Raw genomic sequence first — 26,138 nt, forward strand, 5'->3', positions numbered from 1 at the left:
ACTCGACGTACATTAATTCTTGACTTGGTAGATCACACTTGCGCTGGTAATTTGCCGTACATCCGATACCATCCGTGGCCTTTTGTCGGCCTTAAAATTCCCACAACAATGAACCAAGCTTTCAGAACACTGACGAAGTTCTCTCAACTTTGAAAAGTACTGTTTGGTACTAATTTGTTCTATTCACTAGGAATATCCTGTTCATCTTTACTGTCAATTTTTTTTTTTCGATATACACTGCTGCTCACTACACTACAAGCTTAGCAACTTATCCAGCACTTTCTTTTCATGTTATGTAATTTTCATAATTCAGTAAGAAAAGAAATAAAGAATATTATAAATCTGCAATTATTTCATAGCTAAGTAATCGAATTTAAAACTTAAACTGTCTCAAAACTGGCCAGAGAGCTTATTAGAATACGACCATCGACATCGGAGTTGCCTTGGTATTACATAAACGTTTGTGTGACGTTAATTAAATAACAAGAACACTGTCCAGAGCGTAAATGTTCGCTTTTTATTAGTGATTTTGATTAAAGTATCACTAACCAGACAGGTGTTTAGAACTGTTAATTTCTCATCAGAAATCTCGGGATAGGAAAAAAGCCCTCTGTTACTGCAATACTGCAGATCCCATGTCAAAAAGTATTTTTCGACATGTGATCTGCAGTTCAAAGTGCTCTTATTAAAAATAAGAGCACTCTGCACCGGTGATTAACTTTCTTTAATTATTGTAAGTATAATAATTTACAATTATGTAAATTAGTTTAGTGAAATTAACAAAGGAAAAAACCTATACATTGGAACCAAAATAAAAGTGCAGCACAATCCATTGATAGTTTCATCCCACATGAATTATAGTGATCTCAACCTGTCAGTTAGCAACAGATTTTTAAAAAATATTTTTAATGCATTAATACCCCCTATTCAGATCTTCATATTACATTTTCATCAAGTCTATTAGAAATGAAATATTTATCTTTGTAGATTATCTTTTTTGTATGTTACGATTATTATAGTTCGCCCACCGATTAGAGATCTTTCGACACTTCTGCGCATCTCAGAAAAAGGAGAATTCATTCCGATAATAGGGTAATCAGCCCGTATAGTGGGATGAGTTGTTTATTATTACCGGTCGGAAAATTAACTTCTCTTTTATGATTATTGTAGTTAACTATGTTGCTTGTATAACAGTTGGAAAATTTTACCTATAAAGCACGTGATTTCGCGAGTTGGCGACCAATTCGGACGTCCTTCATTTCTTTCTCCCCTTCAGCATGAATCGACTATTCTTGGAAAGACGCGAAGCAGGGACTTACAAACGGTGGGCGAACTATACACCATCTGCGTAGAAGATTCTTCTTCATGTAGCTTCATCAATCAGAGGGTGTTCTTCTAGTTCATTCTGCTGGTGGCTTTCCTTTTTGTTTCTTCATAGCCATGTGATCCTGTCCATGATCTTATATCTTCAAGCCATGGCCTTCGTTTTTTATCTCTTGATCCTTTTCCCATAATTTTTCCTTCTAAAACTGTTAGTATCCTCTGTCCTGCTGAACCTCTCAGCACATGTCCTGCCAATCTCATATTTGTCTGGATCATTTCCTGTAATAAAGATCTCTGTGTTCTCATTCTCTGTAGGACATCTCTGTCGCGTAATCTGTCATTGAGATTTTCAGAGCTCTTCCATAGCACCACATTTCAAAGGCCATTCTCTGTTGCCTTACTCTCTTCTTGAATATTCAGGTTTCACATCCATATGTGAAAATTGGCTACACTAATGTTCTTTTCTTTCTTTTCTTTGTCTCGATACTCACAGAACCTCTGAGCATGTCTTTATTTTTACAGAATGCATCTTTAGCTATGGCTGTTCTTATTTTTATTTCTTTATCTTGCTTTCCATCTGCAGTAAAGTGGGTGCCTAAATATCTGTATTCTGTTGTATGTTCAATTTTCATATTGTTCATGAATATTTCTGGATCAGATCTGCTTTCTTTTGAGATTTTCATAAATTCGATATTTTTTGCATTTATATCTCATCCAAATTCTTTACCTTCTTCAATTAGTCGGTACAGTAATTTGATTAATTTGTTTCTGTTTTCTGCTATTAGAATGGTATCATCAGCATATCTAAGATTGTTGTATTTTCTACCATTGATGCTAATTCCTATTTTTTAGTTTCTCAATCTTTTTCATCACTGTCTCACTATAGATATTAAATAGATTTCGTGAAAGGATACAACCTTGTCTAGCCCCTCTTTTTATTTTCACCACAGACGCCTCATCGTTAAACAGCTGTATTTTCTGTTTGGTGTAAATCCTTTTTACAATCGTAAGTTCATGATCTTCTATGTCTAATTTATCTAATACATTGAACATTTTATTGTTTTACCCGGTCAAAAGCCTTCTGAAAGTCTATGAAGCATATGTAAATGTTCCTATTGCTTTCAAGTAATCTTTCTATTAGTATTTTTAGTTCCAGGATAGCATTAATGGTTCCCATTCCTCTTCTGAAGCCTTCCTGTTCTTCACTCAATTCACCGCTTATGGCTCTTTGAATTTGTTTGTTAATAATGGTTAAAATAATTTTAGATGCATGGGATATTAGGCTCACAGTTCTGTAATCCTCGCAATTTTATGCATTATGTTTCTTTGGAATTGGTATGCAGATAGATGTTGTAAAAACTTCTCTTTTGTTTTATATGTCCTATTGATTTACGGATTGATTACCCTATTATCGGAATGGATTCTCGTTCTTTTGACATGCGCAGAAGTGTCGAAGGGTCTCGTATCTGTGGGCGCACTATACACCATCTCCGTAGCAGATTACATTTACTATATTGTTATTATTAATTATTTTATTCTATTTAACTTGTTTTCTTTTTAGTTATGTTATTATTTCATCCATTAAAATTCCGAATAGTACTTGACTTAATGAATTATCCTTTCTAATTCCTTTAATCATTTCAATTTCTTTTGGTTTATTATCATAGTACCTCATTATACATTTATTATCTGCATGATATAAATGCACTATTAATTTTGTATTAGTTGTTTTACTGCAAAGTTATTTTTTCTTCATCTTCTTACAATTTAGCAAAATATTCTTTCTCGTAACTAAACCTACGCATAACAATTCTCGCCATCTACCAAATAATAATGTTAATTTTCATGACTGCCAGATGGCAGCACGAGTAAAGGAAAATAAGACACAATTTTCTTAAATCTCAAATAATAGTTGACAATGAATGATATACTGTATTTATTTAGCCTAACGATATGTACACCAAGAAATGATATTTACAGAATAGATAACGAAGACGCTGATGTAGTGACCATTTACAAATGCACATCGCGATAAATGGCTCTTCCATTATAAATGTCGATTTTCTTCAGAATAAGCACAGAATATTCGTAATGGACGTGATAAGGAATACCGGTCAATGTTTTTTCATATTTTTAGCAGCAGTTCTGTAACTTGGCGGCCTAGAGAACGATGCCTGACGTGCCACCACTTCATCGTAGGCTGGAGGGAATTCATCAGTCACTGGCTTTGCTGGATCGTTGGCTGAGCCCTCAACAAAATTCAAAGCTCCATTGTCGAACGATAAAGAAATAACTGGAAGATCTTCCGGGATGGCTGATGCTTGCTGTTCTGTCTGTAAGTGGGCTTTACAATGTTTGACAAAACACACCAGGCCAGCCATGCAGAAAATGACTCCACAGGACAGAACAGCAATCCCAGCTTTGGCAAGAATTTTCATGTCCAGAATGGGAGTCAGCACGAACAAACAAAGAGAGGTAAGAATTAACACCACCGAACAAAAGAGAACACCTCGAAATATTGAAGAAAACTTGCTTGGTGCTGAATCTGGCATTCTTGATGGAAATGGAGTTGGTCAGTCCCTGAAATAGAAATAATAAAGTGAGAAACGGAGTACTTTAGACAGACAGATTTCAGTTAAAGCAATGTACATTAATCAACATCAAGGGAGGGATTGTCGGAACGTTAATCAACAACAATTATCACAGTTACAAGACTGACTACTTTACAGTTAACAATTTCATAATCCACTTGCAAATAAATAAATAAATAAAATAAAAAAAACAAGGCGGAAGAAATGAGGCCTCATTCCACTCATCTCATCTTCATTTGTAAAGGAATAAAAATAACACGAAAAATTAAACTTTGAAAAGAGATTCTGATTTCAGCTCTCTGTTATTTACCCAAGACTTCAGTGATCTTACCTTGTTTTTTTTTGTTTGTCTCTCCATGCTAATCATCTTACTTAGATCAAATATTTTAATTTGATCTAATTAAGATGATTAGTCTAGATAGGGAGACCCTTCCTCCATAATGTATAGCGTCATACATGTCTGTAAGGAGATGGGCTTTACATTATGGAAAATACTAAGGATTGTGATCAGAACTTACTCCACCTTTACTATGAGTTGCCCCAGCCTTAACCAGGTGTTGATTTATGCTTGGATCCGCCGAAACTTTTATAGTTTCTATATATTCGACATGAAACTCTTAGAGTTTCTATATTCGGCTTTTAAATAATGTTGGATTCAATATCCACTTAATTTGTATAAACAACAATAATAATCTAATAGCGTCATTGCTTCCCTTACTGGGAACTCGAAGTAAGTATCCAAAACGATATTATTCTCATGTACAAAGTCCTAGTTTTCTTTTTACTCCATTTCTTCTACTGTGCAATAGGAGTGCTTTCCAATATTAAAAAGTGCAATGCAGGGTCACAAAATTTCTCCTGTTTTCGATCTTTAAAACAGTTACTTTGCAAATTAACTACGAGACAGTATGACGGAACAAATTTAAAGGTGAAGCAAGGTCAGGTAGGGGAAAACTTTCTGTCGAATTTACCAAACGAAATTCTGAATAATACGTGCAAAAGGTGAGGTAATTGTCCATCTATACCATTTAGAAAACAATTTATCACCACGTACAGGGTGTTTCAAATTAAAGAGTCCCTATTCAGAGCAATCTGTAGAGAAAACCAGTAGGCAAAATATCCTCAAACTTGTTGGGTACTCTAAGCAGATTATGGGTAAGAGGTTTGAATAATAAAAAGAGTCAAAAGAGTATGATCGATAGCGGAAATATGGTGGCGTTGTGAGTGAAACAAGATAGTGAATTTTGCCTATCACCTGAGCCTTAAGGCGGTATAAATGAAGAAGCGAGACTGGCTCTACAATCATTCGACTTGCGCAATGGGTCTCACTTTGCTTGAACGTGCCTAGCTTGTGAAGTGCCCTTATAGGAATAGGGAAAATGCTGCAGAAATACTTTGTAAATACAAGTCTAAAGACCTTGTTACAAGGCCAAATGATAACAAATGAGTACGACGCATGGTTCGTCGATTCGAAGAGACGCAAATGACTGAAGATGTTGTAACTGCAGTTGTTGAGCATTCAAAGGAAAGTGCCGTAGGTTCATGTCGCAGCAAGACAATTAGATCTGCTACATCGCAGCATGGAGAACTTGGCGTAAAGTGCTACAATCCTACCCATATAAACTCAGCCACAGTCAAGAGTTGGAAACCAGAGATGCCATCATCCAAGAAACGTTTGCGTTGACATTTCTGGCAAGCGAAGGTGGCTTTAAAGCATCCCATGGAGTGATGAAGCGCATTTTCATGTTTGTAGAAGAGTAAACACTCAAAACCGCTGAATCTGAGCTAGAGAATGCCCATCAATTTTATCAAGTTCACATTGGCTAAAGTTCATAGTATGGATAGGGTTTATGACTAAGTTCGTTATAGGAACATTTTTCTTACAAATATTCCAACGAACTGGATTTGTGACCTGAGGAGGTGCCCCGTCTTGTTGGCGCAAGACGGAGCACCTCCTCACATAGGGGGTGAAATTCAACAATTGCGTCAACATTTTACAGAGGATAAAGTAATCAGTTGTCATCTATGAAATGGCTACCGCGTTCACCAGTGAACAAAGTCCCAGTTTTCTTTCTTCTCCATTTCTTCTACTGTGCAACAGGAGTTTGGTTGGGTCACCTGAAAAGCATGATGTATCGAAACAAAAGTTTAGCTTTGAAAGACAAAATCGAACGTCATGTGCAAAACCTTACGACAGATCAGCTGGCTCCGCTGCTGACAATGCTATGTGGCGGTATAAGCTGTTGGTCCTATACGAGAGTGGTCTGAAAAGTTCTCGGCCTAACAATGAAAAAAACAAATTTATAATTTCAAAATTATTTTTATTTTTCAACATAAGCTCCCTTCAGAATAATACATTTATTCCAGCCATGCTCCAGCTCCTTTATCTCGTCCTTGTAGTGGTTCTCAGTAAGGTCTGCAAAATATCCATCTACAGCTGCGATCACCTCTTGATTCGAAGAAAAACGCTGACCAGCGAGGAAGATTTTTAGTTTTGGAAAGAGATAGAAGTCAGAGGGAGCCAAATCTGGGGAATAGGATGGAAGTTCCAACAATTAATAGTGCAGATCCCTTAATTTTCCCATTGCCAAAACACTTTTGTGGGCAGGTGCATTGTCCTGATGAAAGATGATTTTTTTCTTCTGTAAACCGGGTCTTTTCTCACGGATGTTTTCGTCAAGTCCGGTTAAAAGATTAGAATATTATTCCGATCTCTTAACCAGAATCATTGTTTTACAATAATTCTGGTAAAATAGAATTATTGTTTTACCCTTGTCAAGATAATTATTAATAAAAAAAAAACGCCTTTAGCATCCCAAAACACCGATGCCATGACCTTCCTGCTGATGGAACCGACTTTGTCTTCCTTGGCGCTGAACAACCGGTTTCTGTTCCACTGTTTTGACTGCTGTTTGGATTCTGGTGTGTACTGATGAATCCAAGTCTCATCCATAGTAATAAATCAATGCACAAAATCAGTTTTATTCTTGTTAGAACGCTCCAAGCACTGTTCAGAGATTTTCATGCGAGTACGTTTTTGATCTGCTGTGAGCAAGCGCGGCACCCATCTTGCGTAAAGCTTTTTCATTTGCAATCCTTCATGTAAACTATATCCCACAAGTTCTTTGGAAATGCCTATAGTCTCAGCAATTTCACGTACTTTGACTTGCCGGTCATGCAATACCATATCGTGCACTCGATCAATGATTTCTGGTGTTGTTACACTCGGCAGCCCATTTCTTAATTGTCGAAAACGAAGGAGAAGCGTACCCATAAACGTTTATTAACTTCGAATGAATTTCGTTTGGCGTTAAATCATCTTTTACAAAGAATTTTATAACTTCACGATACTCAATTTTATCCATTTCAAGGGATACAGACAACACTTTTGTCAGACAGCTGTATAAAACAAACTACTTGATAGAATAACCTGCAATTCCACACGGATGCTTACTACAGATGTACCAAATTAGAAAAAAAAATCTCTTTCTGACAGTATTGCCATCTATGGACGAGAACTTTTCAGACTACCCTCGTACAAAGGCTAACACATTGAACGTCACCTCCATTGATCATCAGGATCTCCTTCACAGTTCCTTGCAGCATGTCAGCTGGATGCGATATTTTTTTGTAGTGCATTATTTTATGAAATGAGCAAATAAAGATCATCGAATAACTTTGTTTATAATTAACTCTGAATCATTTCCCAATCACATACCATCCAGTTCATATTAATGAAATTTCTCCCGCTCATGGCCCATATTTCCCCTATCGGTCATTTCTGAACTAATTTTCTTATTCAAAGTCTCTTTCTCATAAACAAGTTGGTCTCCATTAAATTTGAAAATATTTCGTCTACTGATTCTCTCTAGAGATTGCTGTGAAGAGAGGAACATTAATCTGAGCACCCCGTATTTCATTATTTGCTCAAATTTGACTTGCCCGAACTATACAAAGTTAAACAATAAGATGTGATGTAATGTGCGGAAACAAAATGTAAATCTTTCATTTACGTTTCCTAGATGAAGTTCAAATATCAGTTTCCTAAATTCTAACCTCAAGGAGCTTAATGATTTTCTGGACAGTATACGCTAGAGATCATCGCTTCATTGTCACTGTCTTGTCTTGTTGTGATTAAGTATGATGGATCCATGGATTCCTGTCGTTCTCGCCATACCTTTATCCTTCTATCAGCATGAAATAACAGTAACCGGGATTAACCATTGATCTCCCACGTACAAAGAATCACAAACATCCACACCTGTGGCTGGATTCAAACCGGCAGTCTGTAGGTCGGAGAGTGAGTACGCTGCAACTCGGCTAAGAAGACCGGTAAATGTGTCCACTGGGAGTATACTGTAGTCGTTTTTGGCGAATTCATATCACAACAAGGTGGTTATTCCTTCATGCATTATAAGGATACCAAACAAAAGTATCTTTTGTTATTTCTATTCTTCATTGCAGGTTTGTGATATAAACATTTGACCATATCACTAATTATATTATATATTGGGTTTGATCCTTTATCCAAGTGTTAGCAAACAAAATTTGCGCCTGAAGTACTTTCAGGACTGGATCAACTCGTGGTAAAGGTGATATAATTTCTCAATTAATAGCATAGCCAAGTGAAAAAAACTTCCATAAATTTGATGATATCATTAAATCGATTGTTACAGATGCATATTCATAAAAGAAAGGTGGCACAGTTGCTCAATATAATTAAGTATACCGCAGCTTGCTCTCATCTAGCTTTCCTTTCTGCCTGTACAAGACTTACAACAGTTTCGAAATCATCACCTAATCAAAATCTGGTTCTTTCCTTCGCTGTACAGTTCTTCGGGTATAGTGAAGGGGAGACCAGATGTTATATTATTTTTTTTTCGTATACTTTTGATCCTTGCTGAAGATGTTTATATCATTTTCTGGCTTCTCTCTATTACTTTCGCATTGATAGCTAGATAACTGGTCTTTTACTAATGCAACCCTTCATTTGAAATTTTGTTTCAGATTACAAGAATTTGAAACAAAGTGCCCAGTTGCTCTGGCAGTTTGTGCTGTACAGATGACTACCTTTTTGTGTTGTCTTTTTTTTTTTTACTTTTCAAAGACAGGGACGTTTATTTGCATCACAAAAATTAGTCCACATTTAATGTAACCACAAAGACAAATATTTACCATTAAATTACCGTTCTCTTGCTCTCAGTCCATTCCATTCCCCGAGGATCATCCCAACACAATTTTGGAAGCAATTTTTTGTAATCATTCAAACGGCATCCATCGCATCCACTCTCACCTATAAAAGTGCAGACGATGAAGGACTTATATAACGAGCGTTCCTAATAATCATAATTCAATGCAAATGAAAATGCTGATTCTCATGGACGGCACATGACTCTGCATCGAGATATTTCGTGGTGCGATAGCCAGTTATAGCCAGTGCAAATCATCTCAGTCTATGATAACGATCACTTGCAGACTAACTCTTAAGAGATACGACAAAAGTATGTGCCATAATTTCTACATTTTTCACGATGATGCCAAGCACAACTTCACTATTTTTGATGGAGATATCTGACCAATCAGCGGACATGCTGAAATGCCTCGTGAACATGGCAATTACACTGACTACATGCCTGAAGGAAAAGCAGCATGTAGTGATTCAGTTCTTACGGGATGAAGTTACAGAAAATCGTAAATATACAGCACAGTATATAAACAATCTTTTGCATTAGCAAAAGATTGTCTCAGCAGGCAAATTAACCTGCCATTCACAACAAACTCAGCTGTCTTAAACTTTGTGTAAGATGGATTCCCAAAGAACTTATCCACGAAGCTTCGATGACGAAATCTTTATCCACAGATACGAGTGAAAAAAAAAAATGTTCCGAAAGCAAACACAATTTCTTTGACAAGAAAAGTTGAAATCATAGCAGCGGAAAAAGTGATGACTCATTTTCTTGGCTTCGCAAGCTAAAATCCTGTAATATCATTAGGAAAGGAGTACGACAATAAAGTATAGATGGAAATGCTTTGTATATTGCAGATTGCATTTGCAGGATCATGATTATTATTATAGCCACAAGTAATATTTGTTAAGTGAATATGACCCAAAAGGGAATTTTTAAAATTCTTATGTAGTAAATGAATCCCAATACTCAGCCAAAATCTCTTGGCCACTGCACTGTTGATATTATTTATCGGCTCTAAAAAGATTCTAGTACATTCTCCATAGAACTTTGGTTTTTCAACTGAACTTTGAAAAGCAGCCATTTTGTCAACGATTAGATGGAGATCATGAATATGCTTGCGGTATATCAAATTATTATCATTATTTTATGTTCTAAACTAGTGGACGGTACTGAGAGGAGATGTAAATTTTGTATTGTTCTTATACTACTTAAAATTACCGTATTTTTAATCACCGAAAGAAGCAGACGGCACTCTTCAACTTAATGTTCTGAAATTGGTTAGAGTCAGATTATCTTCGTCAAAATAAAAACGCAGAGCGAATTTCTAGCCTTAAACGAAAGGTGAACAATACCAGAATTAACACCACTTTGTGTTCCTAATATCAACTGTTGTGTTCAACGGACGATCTTTCTCATTTGTACAGTTATAAACCAGTTTCTTCAGGGAAAAAGGAAAAAAAAATTACTTGAGACAAGTATTGTTACCTACTTAGGATAAAACTGGTGTGCTGATAACTAAAGAGAACAAGATTGCTGAAAGATGGAGAGTGCATTTTAATAAGGTTTTAAATTCAGAACACAATATACCTGACACAAGTACAAAATGGAATATTTAACTCCATACGTATACTCCTAAAGTATTATAGAGAGTGAAGTATTACATTAAATGAAATAATGAGCATAATAGAGAGAACGAAGAGTGGAAAGACACGTGACAATGATAATATAGCAACCGAAAAAGAAAGAAAAAATCCTTAGACAATTAAAATGAAATTGCAGCTGATAAATTGAAACTGCAAGCAATCTTTAATCAAGTGTGAGAGAGAGAGAGAGAAGGAGACACACAGACAATGATAACCATAATTTCAAAGAAAGGCAATCTCACTAAATGTGAAAACAATACGTGTATGTTTAAGGGGAGGTATTGTCTACCGTAAGCACCCGCATTTTTTTTTTTTCAGCAAAATTTTCATAAATTGTATTAAAAGTGAAATAAAAAGAAAGATATTAAAGCATGAGCAAGCTGGTTTACACCTGGAGTACGGCACATCACATTTAACTTTAAGGAATATCACTGAACAAAGTATAAGATTTAGAATCTTCTTAAATCTTTGATCAGTACTGATAGACACGTTACAGATAATTATTAGGAGCTGTTGGATTCTTGATAAATATTTGAGAATAATGGAAAAACATAAAGAAATTAAAAGTTGTGTTATTGCGCAACAAAAAGAACAGAGTCGTTTGAGTTAAGGGCTGGTGTTTCATGTGTGGATTACTTTTTAACACAATCATTGACTGAATTATGAGAAGTTACAGGTATAAGAAGAGGAACTAAATGAAATCATGTATCATACCTGGCAGATCTAGATTATGCAGAAGACATAGTATTAATCTTATCAAAACATGCTGATATTACAAGGAAAATTAGAAGCATTGTCTAAGATAGTTGAAAAAGTTGACTTGAAAATAAATACGAATAAAACAAATGTGTTAAAACTTAAAAGCAAATGGTAGAAAAAAAATGAAATTGACCAACATACAGTAGAAGTTCAAGAAATTTTATACCTGGAAGCTAATGTTGATAAGGAAGGTTTGAAGGATATAACACAAACACGGACGAAAGCAAATACCGCTTTCAGATGAGTCAGACACACACAAAGATAGGAAATCAAGTTAAGTGGTTCCCAATGTGTTTGAGTAGAATATTAAAAATATTTGGCAATAACAAACACATCAGTTGAAATCAGTTGTAACAGACAGAGCTAACTGGAGATGTGCCAGTGGACACGAAGAGGATATGTACCTTCGCCAGAAATTATTATTTGACACCTCCAGGGAGTCCAAAGGACTCATCGAGGGAGGGCACTTGCTCTACACCTCTGTCTCCACCTACTGACTGCAACTACACCAACGTCATCTACCGCCGATCACCACCATTAGTGTTTCCACACACAATCACAAACATCCATGCGCACGGCGGGATTCGAACCAGCAGGCTTTTTTTTTCATTTCCATAAGAAAAAATGTATTCCGTTTTTTCTTAAAAAACCTCAGTAAGATTTTTCAAATCAAATCAAAAGATCAGTTAGCGCCTTTTATTCCCTTATAGGGAATAGGCGAGGTCTTTTAGGTTAGAATCCTATTGAGGAGATGGATGTTTGTGACCGATGAAAGTGATTTCTCAGTGTGAAATTAGTTGCAACAGACAGGGATAACTGGAGATGCGCTACTAGCGCATTTCCAGTTAGCCATGTCTGTTGCAATTGGCATTTCACCAAATGAAAAAATACGAGGTCTTGACATCGTGTCATTTGCAGGGATGGGAGCATAGGATAAATTCTCATCTTATGAGACTCCGAATAAGAATTTTTTGGGGAGGGCGATTAATTTGTTTTTACTCCAGCAGCAATAGTTGCTGATATACTGCTGAACTAACAGCCAGTCGCAAAAAGTAGGACATCAAGGAATACACAAGCTGCCTTGGTGCTTGTTACAAAACAAGGTGTTTCGTGATTTGTAGAAGCATCATTTCACAATAAAGCTAATTTTTCAGCTGCACGCGGCTATGTCTGAAGCACGATTTCACAAAAATGTATTAATCTTTTTGTCAGCTGCACGTGACTGATGTCTTAAATGTACTTGAAAAATTTGCAGATTCAATAACCTGTGGTTACAAATGACTCATTTAGAAGATCAACTTAGTTCGAAACAAGCAGACGCAAATAAGGAACTGCAATTTTGTTTATGAATGGACTTTAATCTGATAATTGAATGATTTATAACGAATTTAAGCAGCGAAATATTTTTTAAATAAATGTCCTTTATTTCAAATTTTGCTATGTTGCTTTTTATCAATTTGTTTCAAAATTTAACACGTCTATAATATTATAAATTTTACAATATTTTATAAGAAAATTACTGCTTTAATCTACTTCTTTTAGGATGTGTGTGTGTGTGGGGGGGGATCTAACCTTGTTTAACATCTAGAACAAAGTCAGCTGGAGTAAAAATAATTAGTGTATTTGTTTAACGCGAAGCAATGTAATTAAAAATAATAATAATGTAATGTATATTTTACAAACGTCCAACATACAGTAGGTACGATCGAAATTGTATTTCGATGCTTGTGAACGTCTTCAAGCAACAAACGATTTTCATCACTGATGTAACACTATTATCCTGCTTATCAGTGCACCCGGTGGGTAAGAGACGCCTTTGTTCAAAATTATATTTCAGCACCCCCCCCATAAAATAGAATTTGCAAATTAAGATGAAATTAATTTCAAGAAAATTTTATTAATTTAGTATATAAATACAAGATATACGTATGTGTACATAAAAATATAGCATCTCAAAAAAAAATATATTTTTTTTTTTCTTAATATCACACAAAAATCACAGCACAATTCAAACCTGCTATGTTTATTTTCTAGAGCAAACTGTGGTTGACTGGAATCGAAGCCAATCTATTGCATCTGTAAATTGCGAGTGTGTTGGCTGGATTCAACCCGATAAGAAGGCTGGATAATAAAAAAAATAAAAAAAATGTATGAAATCATCTAATTCAATTTCAGACGGGAAAAAAAAAGTTTTTACAGCTTCGTTGCTGAATGGGATTCGAACCCAGGCTTTTCCATACAAAGTAAGAATAATAATAAAAAAAAATATTTGCAGAATTTTCGGCTAGGTTTCCCAGCCATTGTCATTGCATTCAGATGACAAGATATAAACAAAATAGAACAGTTAAAATGTAAGCACGTGGAAGGACAGCGCCATCTATAACTATTAGATTTCAAAGAAGAAGTGCTTATTAATTCGAGAAACACGGGAATGAGACATTTACTCAGGATGACTTCCCAAAATTAAGACAAGAACCACTGTCTTAAGCATTCACAATTTTGGGAAGTCATCCTAAGTAAAACGTCTATTTCCTGTTTCATGAATTAACAATTATTTATTCTTTGAATTCTAATATATGTAGATGGAGCTATCTTCCTGCAACTAATAGTATATATTATCGCAGGCGCTTACGCTTACATTTTAAGCGTAAGCGCCTGCGATAGTCATTTTGGCTAGATGACTAGTCAGCCTAGCGAAACATTCCAATCATATATGCCTATTTTTCATATATCCATATTAATCATATATCCCATATATATATATATATATATATATATATATATATATATATATATATATATATATATATATATACATACACACATTTTTACAGGGCTGGTTCAGACGTCGGTTTCTCGGGACTCGGACCGAGGTCCCGTGCTCAGTAGGGACTATTACTTTCAAATTTCTAAGAAAATTTGATAATAGAATTTTTGATGTTTCAGAAATGTATTGATATGGGAAATAATTTGGTATATATGTATTTAATGTTTGTAAATTATGTTTAATAAAATTATATGATTTTTTTGATAAAAAAAAATTATTTTTTGCAAATATTTTGGGACCCCACTAATAACTTTTTCCCGAGGCTCCGCAAAACTTCTAGCCGCCCGTGAATTTTTATTATTATGCCGCCCACTTATGTAAGTATCGATATTAAATTCAATTTTCACGCAAAAGGTATCATCAAGGTCAATTGCTCTATGGAAATTCTCTTTTTAGAGCAGAGGATTCCGGATTATCTGCCTCTTAGTCCAATCATGATATTATATGTATATAATTTTCAATAAACAGGAAAAAACGAACAGTTGATACTGATTGCAAGTCTGATAATAAAACCACGGACAGAATAAATGTTAACTGTATTTTAAAATGAGAAATTTGTAAATACAGAATGATTTGAATGCATAGAAATTGTATCCATTCTTCTACTCGAATAACTGAAATCCTATGGAAATCTGAACATTCACTCGCTAACATTATTAGTCCAGCTTAAAAGAGCAAAGACAAGGATAATTTTTAAAGAAATAATGATTAAAAAATAACTGTTCATGTATTTCGATCTCTTTAAAATTACCTCATTAAAACTTGACTTACCTTAACCGTCCATCGCACTATACTATCATATCCATAAGGTTGCTATTCACTAATAAAAACCAAACTAATAAGCTCTGACGCCGGTGATAAAAAAAAAAAAAAAAAGCATTTCCTAACAACCTTTAATCATTTGTTTGGCCAGAGAAGCTTTTTCCTTGTAGAATATGATAACAATATCAGTAAAGGACATTTTAGTAGGATTATCAGCGACTTCATATCAACCGTTTATAATAAATGGACTTGCCCATATGAGGGGGGGGGGTATACAAGGGTTGGTAATCATAAAGAAATGAAAACTGTCAGTGTGCAACAAATTATTCATTTCAAGAACAAAAAATAAATACAACGTCCACAGTGCAATCACTACAAGATTCTCATCGCTACTCTATTTCTTAAATTGCATTCCTTATACAGAAATACTTCGCTTAACGCGAATTCGATATGCACGGTAATCAGTCAGCGTGATTGAGTGAAATGATACTATTTCCCGCTTTAAGCGAGCGATTAATCAGTTAACGCGATTTTTTTACGTTATGCGAAATTTTTTTGTTGTCAGTCTGCAGCACTTTTCAATGTATCAGCCAGAGGTGGTGGCCGGCGACACTCGGCAGTTGATTCAAAGCTATTTGACGCAAGCGCACGTGCAATCTGTTCTCTTGTTCGATCACTTTTCTTTCATTTTTTTTTTTAATTTAGATACATATAAGGCTTTATTATATTCAACCCCTGATACGAAAAAGAGAAAGACTGATAAAGAAAGCGACAGTAATAAAGGAACCGTGTGGCTGAAGATCTTACCTCACTATGCAAATGATTTCATTGGTTTTAATAACCCAGCTGATAACATTATTAAAGAAATTAGCACAATTGGAAAAGAATCTGGATTTAATGAACTGGATAATGAAGATGTGAGAAACTTGCTCGATTCCAATTCAGAACAGTTAGCGAGAATGATCTTCTAGAAGAACAGCGTGCATATGAAGGGGAAGATAAGGAGTGCAAACAAGAAGAGAATGTTACGACTAAGAAGCTAACTGCAAAAGAACTTGGGCTAGTTTTCAATCACATTGAGCATGCTAAGGAAATTTTTGATGCTGATCCTGATATGGAACGAAGCTTCGAAGTACGCCAAAATCTTGATAAAGCGATCGCAAATTGCATGACAAGATAAAAAAGTCGAGCATGATTCAAACATCTTCACTTAATTTTTGTGAAAAAGTAGCTCAATCAAATGTTTAGTCGTTAAATAACATTTAACGACTGCTTAAATAAAAATTTAAGCAATTGATTTTTATTAACTTTGATGATTGTATCCTCTAATATAGATTTATACACTTTTTTCTTTCAAATTTACGCTAACTGATGGATGAATTATAATTATTCCTATTGTTTATTGTATTCGATTAACGCGGTTTCGCTTAGTGCGCATTGATGGATTAATTAATCGCGTTAAGCGAGGTTTTCCTGTACTATGGAACCTGCTACAAACATATCGTGTTTGTCCATGCACGTCAAATTGATTATTGATTCTCGTTGAATCTTAGGAGTTGGTGTGAGAATGGTCAAGGCAAGAGCATTTTAACTAAAAGCAGTGGTAATTCCTGAATATCAGTTACCAACAGCAGTCTAAGTCTTTTAACATTCCTTGAAAACAGTTTAGTTCCAGTGACATTATCATATTCTGAAGTTTAACTCAATTTTTCAACAGCTAAAGTTACGACTCTGCAGAAGCGCAACAATCAGGGCCGCCAGAAGCGGGCATGCAGGCGCCGCCGCCGGTGCACGGTTCATAAATTCATTTTTAAGCAATCAAATTTTTATCATAAAAACAAAAAAAAATTAGAATGATCAATATTAAAATTAATATGGCCAGATACACCGAATAAAAATTTAAAAAAAATTGTATATTGCCGCCTCTTTGATCAGCCGGCTGTAGAATTTTGCAGCGAGAGCAGGCTAAATGCTTGTATGCAGAATGTTGTGTCTACTGCAGTCCATCTAAAGTGAAACGTTGAACGGTTTTTATGCGCAGAAACGAATTTTCGTACAAAACATTTGTTGCTAGTTAACCAGTCATATGGTACGCATCTCCGTGGGCTACTGACAGTAGCGCAGTGCGGACTATTATTTCGTCTCTGTGTCGTGTTGTGTAATAATATCTTGCGGGTAAAAAATAGAAATGGAATCAAAAATTAAAAAACGTTATCCGGCGCACAAAATCGTAAGCGTCATGCTGCGAAAGAAGCAGATATTAAGAAACAAACTGGGGCTCTTAATAAATTTGTTAAAATATTCTGATGCAGATTGTAACCAATTCGATACATCAGAAATCAGAGTTGAAGAACCGTGCACATCATCCGGTTTCCAGGAAAGTACTATTGCAACTATTGAACAAGATAACAAGACACATAATTTAAGGGAAAAACAGATTTAGTTGTAGACGACCACGAAATTAACACATTGTTAGTGTCTGTAAATTTAGAAGATCCAGGTGAATGGGGAAATATTGATGAAAAATTACGAGTTTTTTTTAATTGAAATGGGCCTGTTCAAAAGAAAAATATAATATATCCCAGAGATACATATGGTCGTAAATTTGGTGATACGTATTATAAAAGTAAAATGGAAAACAGGTAACTCGTGCCAAGGACATGGCTCATTTATTCCGAAACTTTAAATTATGTTTTTTTGCTTCTGTTACAAACTTTTCGCACCTACTGAATCAAGTAGTCTTGTAGAAAGTTATAACGATTGGAGAAATGTAAGTACAACTTTGCATAGACATGAGACTAGTTTAACTCACATGAAAAATTTCTTAAATTGAAGGAACTTGATAAAAATTTAAAAAACAAAACTACTATTGATTGCCAGACTCAAATGTATGAAATGGAAAAGAAACATTGGACGAGTGTTTTAGAACGCTTGATTGAAATTATAAAATTCCTTGGCAGTCAAAATTTAGCTTTTCGCGGATCATCTGATAAATTATATGAAAGGGATAACGGCAATTTTTTAAAATTAGTCGAACTGTTTGCGAAGTTTGATCCCGTTATGGAAAATCAAGTTGAAAGGGCCCTACAACGAAACAAAAGAGTACACTATTTGAGCAAAGACAGTCAAAATGAAATATCGGAAACTTTAAGTAACGCAATCAGAGATACAATTTTATTATCAATTCGAAAATCTAAATATTTCATAATTTTAGACTGCACACCTGATGCAAGTAAAACAGAACACATGACCATTATTATTTGCTTTGTTTCCAGCGACCATGGAATTGTCAAGATCAGGGAAAACTTCTTAGGTTTTGCAGATATATCAGATTCCACAGGACGTGGTTTATGTGCAACAATAATGGAACAACTGGAAACATGGAACATTCCCATTGAAAACATGCGAGGTCAAGGGTATGACAATGGGACAAATATGAAAGGGAAAAAATACGAGTTCCAAAATTTGCTTTTGAACAAAAATCCTCGAGCTTTTCATGTGAATGCAGATACAATTAGTTTCTTTGCAATTATTCAAGAAATATACAATTTCTTTTCATTCTCTTACAAACGTTGGGCAATCCTTTTCAAGTTCATAAAAAAATTAACATTGAAACAGCCATCAGAAACGCGATGGGAAAGTAAAATTAATGCAATCCGCCCTCTAAGATATCACAGTTAGGAGAAATTTACGATGCACTTTTTGAAATTTTAAATAATGAAAATTTTAATAAAGAAACTCAGCATGAAGCACAAACATTATGTGCTAAAATAAAGAACTATAAATTTATTTGCTCTCTTATAACTTGGCATGATTTACTTAATAGAATAAGCCATGAGTAAAATGCTTCAAGACAAAAATATGAACATTACACTTGCTTTAGAATCTATCGAAAACTTAAAAATATTCTTACAAGAGTATCGATCAGATACAAATTTTAAAGAAGTTCTAAAAACGGCAAAAGAACTGAGTGAAGAGGCGGATGGAGAACAAGAATTTACAACTGGTACGGAAGTTCGACGACGAAAGACACAATTTGACTACGAGCATCATGACGAAACGAAACAAGATAAATTTAGAGTGAATGTGTTTTAGACATTTCTAGACATTGCAATGTGTTTGTTCATAGAACGTTTTGAACAACTAAAAACATATTATGATAATTTCAATTTCTTGTATAGATTACTACAAATTAATAACGAAGATTTACGAAGAAATTGTGACGATTTAGAAATTCTCTTGAAGGACGGCGACAATAAAGACGTAAATGCAATAGAACTATATGACGAGTTATATGCTTTCCGGGATATTTTTCGGAAGGATAATTTCAATATTCAAAACCCTTTCGATATTCTTAATTTTATTGTGTCTAATAATTTATCTTTCCCTAATTTTTCAATTGCTTTAAGAATACTATTAACCTTACCTGTTAGTGTAGCGAGCGGTGAACGTTCCTTTTCTAAGTTGAAATTGATTAAAACCTGCTTAAGAACAAGTATGTCATAAAAAGGCTTGTTAGTTTGAAGTTAATAGCTATTGAAAATGATATATGTGCGGAATTAGACGTTAAGACCATTATTTCTCATTTTGTGAATATGAAATCAAAAATCTTAAAATTTTAATAAAAAAAGTTTCAAGTATATTTATGTAGTTTAATTTATTTTCTGTTATTCTGTAAAGATGTTATTTTTTGAATACTTATATTAAATGTTCTAATTATTTCTGAATTCTTTTCTTATTTTCTCATCTATCTTGAGTTTGTTTTATTTTCCTGAAAGATAGTTCCACTTATAAAAATTATTAATACATTTTTACAAGTTACTAAGAATTTAGTAACTTGTAAAATGGAAGAATTTTTATGACCCGAATCGCTAACAAAATTCATTTTAATTTTGTTAGCGATTCGGGTCGGTCAGAAGGCTATAATCCGTGTATCATTATATTCAACGATTAAAGTGAAGTGGCTTTATCAAAACTTGCTTTAACTTTAGAGAATTTTTTGAATATTTGGGTTTTTAACGATTATCCTGCCTAGTCAACACCCACGATTCGTTACCATTAGTGAACCAACGTGTGGCTGTTCTGTCAAAATTTATTTAAGAAATTTCAAATACTTTAAATTTTTATTATCGTAAAAGAACCACACACGCACGGATCGTTACAGGGGCGCTTAGATAGAAATTGCATGCGGGCGGCAAAGACCCTAGCGCCGGTTCTGGTAACAATTGCACAAAAGGATCAACTGATCTTTTCTTATCTTGTCAACTATTGCTAGCCAAAAGAAAGAGAAATACTATTCGTAATCTTTATATGAAGAAAAAAAAGTCGAGGGTATTTTTTTAAAGTCTCCAAAATTTCTCCAAACTCAAGCTTTGTGACAAGAAATTGTATGAATGGCTTTCGTTGAATTCGGTTTAGCGAATTCTCTCCCCGAATATAAAGAATTCCTGGATGCAACACCACAATAACATTATCTTCTTAAGTGTACATGAAATGAATCTTTATAAGAAATAAGTTAGTTTTTGATGTTCAATGGCATCAATATCGTTCGCTAGGTAGGCACTTCATTTGGTCCAGAAGATGGTATGCAGTGGTCGAAGGCCGTAGCCTCGTCATAGGTAGGTGGGCGGCCTTCTAGGTCAATGTAAGTGTCTATAGTTAGCATAGAAACATCTAATGATCGAGATGGTCCAGAAGTGATTGAAGATGTTACCGGGTTCCTAGCTCGAAACACAGTCACAGCAAAATATATCATGGCTATCAGAAGAACGGTTGTTCCTAGACAAAGGATGATGACTCCTGGAACGAGTACATTTATGCTGCCGAGATTGGCCGCTCCAGCAATGATCACACCACAGCCAATGATCGCACTAGTAAAACCAATGATGACGAAGACCTTCGTGTAAGTCGCCCGAATTTCGCTATTTCCACAAAGCATGTTTCTTTCTGAACTTCAACCACCTGAAAGAAAATGAAAACATGCAAACCAAAAAAGATAATACATTAATGGAAATTTTCAAGATATATTTTAAAAGCGATAGAAAGCATCATATACTGTCAGATATTCAATTTTCTGTCCAAAGTATTAACCCTACTATTTTTAGGGTTATTTATTGCAGGTTTGTAGTTCTCCAAAAACTTTAAGAAGTAGGCACATATTTCCAACGATGAAGAATGAACAACAAACAGTTTAGATCTATCATTTAAGAACATGAAAATAAATTTAGAACTCTTATACTTACTTTAAAAGTGCTCAAGAGCCGGGACAAAAGTATTTAGCGAAGAACATATGCATACTTCGTTAACATTGCAGGAGGTAAACACCTCCCAGAAATAATACATTTTTAGAAGTCACGACTTAGTTATCTAAAGCATTTCTGATTACGATGGATTTTTATCTCTCTCTGCAAAAGATACTAACTGCGATAAAGAAATGGTCTCAAATTTTCATCAGGTCCGCATACTTTAACCCCTTTTCGTTGATAAAGAGATATTAATTTTACAAGCAGATGAATTTTAAAACTGAAATTTATCAGGCATTTAAGCGCATTTTCGTTGTCAATATAACAAACGAAAGCCACCAGAGTACATTATAAATTAATAATGATAAAAGAAAACACATTAATGATATTGAGAAATTCATATTATTCTCACAAATCTGTGGTGAAAATTTATTTAGCTGCACACTCATCTTGTTCTACCAGGGTTTATACAATTATTATTTTTTTTTTTTTATCACACCAACATGCAATCATCAATTTCTAAAGGAATGAAATATTGAATCTCTATCATTAATAGCAAATAATGCAAAGCTTTATAACACTGGAAAAACGAAAGAAATAACAATGCAACATTTCGTTTTTTTTTTTTTTTTTTTTTTTTTTCACTCTTGACTTAGGGTTATATTTCAGTGCTAATGCTAACTGGTGTTAGATTAAAATTTCTGGCATATGCACGCCCTATTTTTCTGTATGTCTTCCCCCCCCTTTATGTTTTCAAGCAATAATATGCAATAAAAACTAATTAATCAACATATATGAAATCCACCGGTAACAGTGGATTTCACATATGTTTCATTTAATTTGCTAGAGGAATTTATCTCTACAGGAGATAAAATTCCTCTAGCAGATTACATCTGCTAAAATGCGTGATAATGAGAAAAGGTCATGACCTCAGTGGCTTCAAACAGGCAATGATAGTTGGATCAAGATGGCTCAGTAAGAGGATGGTAATTGCTGTTCTGGGTATACAGTACCTAGAATGTTCTGATAAACAGAAATTATTAAATCAATGTCATGCAAGTATACATAAAACAAAAAATATAGGTAGGCAACAAATATAAGATAGTGAAGTCAAATAGATGTGCAACCGGTCAAAAGCTGGAGTGGTACAGCAACTGTAAGGAATGCAGTATGCAGTGATTCAGCATTGGACAAGAAACAAAGCAGATATATCAGAAGACAATCATTGAAGGTACCATGCCTGTATAGCAAAAACAACGAGCTATGGCTAAGGAACATCAGCACTGGCTACATGATTGAAAAACAGGTCATATGGAATAATAAATTCCAGTTTGTTGGTGTAGTGATTATCAAGCACTTTTTGATATTCTTTGGATCCTTGAAGAGTAAGGATTAAATGGTGCAGCCTACCTGAATACTGTTGCTGATCAAGCAGATTCATTCATTCATGTTGACCAATATATGAGGAAAAAGTTAACAGATAACAATATTGGTACAAGAATGGCCACAGAAAAACATGATAATGATGACTTATCTTCATAGATCTGCCCATTCACTAATATTGCAATCCTATTGAGTGCATTTAGAATATAGAGAGAGGTTTGTGATAGAAATTCACTACCAGCATATAGAAATAATGCAGAATCTTTGCATTATGGAATACTAACCAATTAATGTGAAGTCATTCACTTCTAGATACAGATAGCCTAGTCATGAAGAAACTTTACATGCAAAAGGATTACATAATATAATTTCTTGGCAAATTTAATTTATAACTAAGTGGAAAAAAAATGGAAACAATAATAGTTGCATTAATTAAATACATAAGTTACATTGTATAATATTAAAGGAGGGAAAAATTATGGAAAAAAAATTCTGTGATTATTTCACAGAAACAGAATGCAGATGCAGGCATACAATCAGAGCAACTGAGATTTAGAACAATAATGCAAGTTTCACATTTCCACAAAGAGATGGCCGAATTTAAACCTACTTGAGTGGAGTTGAGTAACATTCTGCTCAGTAAATTCTTTGGCTAGTATCAGTGCCATAGGAAGTGAGGCCAGATTTCTCGGATTCAAAGTATTTGATATCACCTTGATGGTTTTGGATTCTAAGATCAGCTCATTTGTTCAAAATGTAACTGTCAAGAACAAGCCACCTGATACATACCAGACAAGTACAAAAGTAATTTATTCTTACTATAGGATAGAAAAGAAGGCAGTTTTGAGAATGGTTTAACAGTGGTCTGCAGATTATACTCTGTGAAAAAATATTACACTATTTGCTCTGAGATCCCTTTAAGATAAGTTGTGGCAATGTTTTTAAAACAAGACTTAAGGTACAAGCCATTAGGAAAAAGAAAACCAGGATGTCCTCTTAAAAGATTCAACGATGACTTCTAAGGTGGAACAGGCCATGCTAGGCCTAAATCCTTGATATGCATGATGATGAATGTTATTAATATCTGATTGCAATCTGGATGAGGAATATTTGTCTAGGATTTTTTGACTAGTGATCTCTTCATATATTTGGTTTCATGGTATATTAGTTACTAAATGGGAAAGATATCAAAAATGCATGGGAATCTTTGCAGAATGCTTAAATGAGATGGTATCTGAATGTATTTCTAGAGTTAGAAGAATAAACAGGGTGAGAGTGAAATGTATGTACAACCATATTAAGCAAGAGATCAATAAGCTATTCAAATTATTCACTTGTGGCATAATTTGATGCCATGTGGTCACTCCCCTATCTCATTGAGTTTTGGGCATGAATCATCTGCTAGCAGTTATAGGATAGCAGATGCCCTTTCCACAAAGGGTTAGTAAGGCACTCACAAACATCCATGTTGCTGAGGGATTTGAACCTGCAGCCTCTTGGCTGGAGATTCAAATCAGACTGGCAGAGATCAATAAAAATTTTTTTTTTAAAAAAAGAGATATATACATGATGTGGAAGGAATATTGTGAGAGGAGTTATGAAATATATAAAGTGTAAGACAGAAAAGTAACAAGTACTTTGCAGAAAGCTAAATCAAAGTATGAAAAGAAATTGAGTATGCAGGTTAAAAGCAATCCAAAAGAATTTTATCATTATGCCACAAGTAAAAGAAAGAAAGAATGTAGAAGAATAACTTTACTGAATGCAGATGGTACTAATGAGTGCACACTTTGCTAAGATATATCAACCAGGTGTATGCAACATAATGCACAATGCTGCTACTACACTAAAACAGCTAGAGGTTCATAAGAATTAGGATGAAGAGCTATTGCATATATGGATAAGAATTTGTAATAAGGACAGATGGAGTATCAGCATGTATGCTAAAGGCATGTTCAGCTAAATTAACTAGGTCTTTGACATGTTTATAGAACTTCAGACTCAGCTCAGGAAAGATACCACAAGAATGGAAGGAATGTATGATAGTTCCATTGTACAAGGGTGGGGAAAAATCTGATGTGTCCAACTACTGACCTATCAGTATCTCTGGTGTGGTGGTGAAGATTTTAGAGAAGTAAGAGTTCGCATACAGAAATGGGTAGACAGGCAAACTATACTCTGCAAGGAATAGCATGGCTAAAGGAAGGTCAAGTTTCAGCATTTTGCTCATAATTTATAATTATGGCTGAGTTGATAAAAGGAATGGATACACTATGATGCTGTTGGATTTTTCAAAGGCATTTGAAAGGGATACCACATGAAAGGGTGTTGCTTAAATTGGAGAATATGGGATTGGAATATACCAGTGGTGTTCGACAGGTCGATCACGGAGCGATTTTTGGTTGATCTCTTGTTTAACGTACTTATAAATTTAATTAAAACTGAAAACATAATATTTTATTTATCATTATTTTGTATTATTTTTTAATTCTCTTTTAAGTGTATTGCTATTATTTATTTATTTTTCTTTAAAATTGTCAAATGAGTCATTTTCTTATAAGTCCGGGTAAATGAATTAATTTAGATCTATGGAGGTCAAACAGCGAGCTGAGTGAATACGATTATAAGCAAAACACATCGTATGCATTTCGTTTATAATCGTGTTTACTCATAACTACATCACACACTTCCCACTACCAGAATTTCAGTTCAGTTTCAATTGCTCTAAATTTATTGTTGGATTTATCATTATTTTTTTTTTTAATTTGAGGATAATCATGAGTGTATCAAAGAAATCGAAGATGTATCATTTTCACAAGGAATGGGAAATGGATTTTTTCTTTACAGTGGTAAATGGAAAGTGTTGTTGTTGTTTGATTTGTAATTCATCTGTAGCAATTCCAAAAAAAGGTAATATTGAGAGACATTTTCGATCGCTACATGCAAAATATGATGAAGATTTTCCCAAAAATTCTGAAATACGTGAATCAAAAATTATAAATTTAAAGGCAGGACTTTCTGGACAACAAAATATGATTTCAAAAGTAAGAAATAAACCAATATCAGCCACTAGCGTTTCTTTGGAAGTATGTAATTTATTAGCAAAAGCAAAAAAGCCATTTATTGATGGAGAGTTAATAAAAGAATTGTTTCTTGCAGCAGCAGAATCTTTATTTTCTGATTTTAAAAATAAAAATGAAATCATTTTGAATATTAAAGATTTACAACTTTCCAGAACAACGGTTATGAGAAGAGTTGAAATTTTAAATGCCGATCTGAATACTCAGTTAATGTCAGACATTCACCAGTGTGTTGCGTTTTCATTACAATTTGATGAATCAAAACGACTTCACTGATACTGCTCAGTTAATGGTATTTCAAGATTATATTAAGAACTTTTGAAAATTGTACCATTATTA

General features: G+C 34.4%; 1 protein-coding gene across 3 annotated transcripts in view; it reads right to left on the reverse strand.

The window, feature by feature from the left end:
* Positions 1-3,242: 3,242 nt before the first annotated feature.
* Positions 3,243-26,138, reverse strand: part of LOC150109653 (mitochondrial ribonuclease P protein 1 homolog) — a 76,205-nt gene continuing 53,309 nt past the window's right edge. For 2 of the 3 annotated variants that reach the window (XR_016549984.1, XM_090409538.1), the window contains one exon: positions 20,110-21,055. The gene's annotated coding sequence lies outside the window, so the exon portion shown is untranslated. Of the gene's footprint in view, positions 3,904-20,109; positions 21,056-26,138 lie in introns of those variants that run through there. The other variant, XR_016549985.1, reaches the window with a different exon arrangement.

This window comes from Typopeltis vanoorti, chromosome 2 (assembly GCF_054136105.1).
Source record: "Typopeltis vanoorti isolate ZY-2024b chromosome 2, IOZ_Tvanoo_1.0, whole genome shotgun sequence".
In the NCBI taxonomy this organism is placed as follows: Eukaryota; Metazoa; Arthropoda; class Arachnida; order Uropygi; family Thelyphonidae; genus Typopeltis; species Typopeltis vanoorti.